The sequence below is a fragment of the Lactuca virosa genome, chromosome 1 (assembly GCF_052849685.1).
Source record: "Lactuca virosa cultivar CGN04683 chromosome 1, Lactuca_virosa_CGN04683_v6, whole genome shotgun sequence".
NCBI lineage: Eukaryota > Viridiplantae > Streptophyta > Magnoliopsida > Asterales > Asteraceae > Lactuca > Lactuca virosa.
The window spans coordinates 277,733,378-277,736,393 of NC_136426.1; the positions used below are offsets into that span (position 1 = coordinate 277,733,378).

The following is a 3,016-nucleotide window of genomic DNA, read 5'->3' on the forward strand; positions in this document are numbered from 1 at the left end:
CTCTAGAACGTAACTGATTACTACCTCACTCCGGAGCAAGTCATTCATGACTTTATCACTACGTTTGATCTCGCTCATTAACTTCGTCTTAATGCATTCCATATTATGAATCAACTTACATGTATTCTTGATATATCATCTGCTGCCATTTATATTTCTTACATTTCTGCAACTAACTATCTAACTATCTAACTTATTAACTTATTATTGTTGAGCTTTTTAGATTCTTTGAGATAAACTATTCCACAACTATACTTGTTCTAACGTTTGTTCAAGTGTGTCTCAAGTTTTCTCTCAACAGTATGCTTGGATAGCATTACAAAAATACCTTGAGGTTAGAAAGTTTTCTGCGGATGGATTCTGAGGGATGCATAAAATGAGCATTGTTCAAAAGAAGTGGGTGCGTGTTTATGAGGATTGTGAGTATTTAGAATTGAGGGGGGTCCTTAGGAAAATTTTAGACACAAATGCATGCATTGAGGTCTTGGCATAATGGTTGAGTTTGAGTTGGATCGTTCTATGTGATGTTGGTGATAAAGGTTTGAATAAAATAATTAGATTTGCTTGAGGGCAAGCAAAGTATAAGTGTGGGGTATTTTGACATTTCCATATTTATACATATTTCTAGGCAATATTTTAATACATTTTAAGATATAATTTGGTTATTTGCATAGAATAATTGTACTTATAAGCTTAAATTATATTTTGCAGCCAAAATAGAAGCATTTTCGAAGAAAGGAACTAAAATTGTCAAAACATGGAACTTTGGAGATTTGAAGAAAAGAAGAATTAAAATTCAGCAAAAATACGTACTCACGACGGGAGCATTGAAGGCTCACGACGTGAGTTGGAGTATTCTAGAAGATTGACATCGTGAAGAAGAGTCCTTAACAAACACGGTTAGCTACGTTCTCACGACGTGAGACATATTGGCTCGCGAACCGAACTTGGAAAAATCAAAAAAATATATATCCTTGTCCATTACGACTTGGAGAGACTTTTTGGCTGATTGAAGAAGTTGTAGGAGACGATTTTCAGAAGAGGAGAAGGTCTGGAATAGGGTTTCAACACAAAAGGAGAAGAGAGTTCATAATTAGTTCAATCGTTTGGTACTTTAATCATGTTTATTACTTTGATTTATTTTAGTTTGATTTTGAGTATGAGTAGCTGAATTTAGTAACTCCTGTTTAGCTAGATGAAACTTCGACTTATGGTTTAGCTAATTTATTATGGATTTGATTAGTTGGTATTGTGCTTGTGGTTGATTGTTAATACCTAGCATGCTAATATTTGATTCTTTAGTTACTTGAATTCATGTTCTGTGTAGCTTAGTGATAATTAAATTATATGAACTTGACACCTAGTGATTTAGTGAACATTAAATTGCTAGAGCTAGGATCGACCAAATCGTAGGTAAGTAATTGAAGTAATTAAATTTAGCTATGTTAGAGAGCATAAGTTATGACCATAATTATATTTGCCTAATAAATCTTACATAGCTTATTCATAATCATAACTAGTTCTGTGTTTAATTGTGTGTGACCATGCATAGTTTTACATGAATAAGTTAAATATTGGTAAATTTAGACTTAAATTACTAATATAATATAAAATTAGATAACCAACTTTGATAATCCATAATTGTTAGCTAACTAGAAAGAAGAAGTGGATTCGAACTAAATTAGAGTATTTTTAGTAATCGATCGAATTTTGTGTGAAGAAAATTAAGTTCATCTAAATATGAAAAATTAGATAAAACCACCATCATTGCTAGAAAATTAGGTTAATTTAATAGTAGATAGGTTAATCAGTCAAAACCGTTCCCTGTGATCGACACCCAACTTACCCAACTATTCTATAATTTGACTAGGTACACTGCCTAGGTGCAATTTAGTTAGTTAAGTTAGTTAGGTTATAAATATAAAATTAGGTGTAGCTATTTGCACGCACCAAGTTTTTGGCGTCGTTACCGGGGAACGGCTTATTTGATCATTGATTTATTTTCTTTAGGTTGATCGATCCTTTTTGTGGGGTTAAACCATCAAAAAGTTACTTTTCCATCTTAGGATTTTGTTTCAGTACTAGATTCACGACATGAGCTTCTAGCTCACGACGTGAATTCAGTATTTTTCTCGTTTTTTCGTTTTTCTTTTCTGTTAGTTTTTATGCGATAACATGAGGTGGTAACCTTTACCACATCATGAGGATGCTTTCAAACATCTAGATTAGGTCAATTACATTGCAGACTATTTCAATGTCCCAAATGTTAATAGAGACATTGTCTTGCTAAGGATGCTACCAGTTACTTTCAAGGGAGCTGCAAAAGACTGGTTGAAAGCACTTCCACCTGGTACAATCACTACTTGGGGTCAAATGCGTGAGCAGTTTCTAGACCAATTTTGCCCACCATCCAAGATAGCTAAACTCAAGAAGGCAATAGCCAACTTTGAGCAACAACCGGGGAGTCACTATACGAGGCATGGGAGCGTTACAAAGGATTGTTAAGGAATTGTCCTCAACATGAACTTAATATTCCACAAGGGATGTCTATTTTCTATGATGGGGTCAATGTTATGACTAGGCAACTCCTTGGTTCGCAAGGTCCTATCACTAAGAAGAATCCTAATCATATCAAGGTGTTGATTGAAGAATTCGCGAAGCATTCTCGTGAGTACCACAACCCAAGACACGATGGAGTAAAAGGTAGTGGAGGTGCACATTCTGAAAAGATGGTTGCTATGATGGCAATGCTCAATAATATGGACAGGAGGTTGACCCAAATGGACCAATCAATTCATGCCATTAGAGTTGGTTGTGAGAAATGCAATGGTCCACACTTGACCAGAGATTGCCATTTGGATGAGTATGGGAACAAGAAGGCTCAAGTAGGCTACTTGAGTGGGTACAAGTATGATGAAGATTGGAGAAAACCAAAGAAGGAGTGGCTGCCATACGATGTGTACAAGAATCAGACGGAGAAGAAATACAGACAGACTGGCCGAGGTTTCTACCAAAA

The 3,016-nt window shown here is 35.2% G+C and overlaps 1 non-coding gene across 1 annotated transcript; it reads right to left on the reverse strand.

The window, feature by feature from the left end:
• Nucleotides 1-2,421: 2,421 nt before the first annotated feature.
• On the reverse strand, nucleotides 2,422-2,527 carry LOC145151714 (small nucleolar RNA R71). The gene has a single exon (XR_013732274.1). It is a non-coding gene; the product is annotated as a small nucleolar RNA R71 (small nucleolar RNA).
• Between the last annotated feature and the right edge of the window lie 489 nt (nucleotides 2,528-3,016).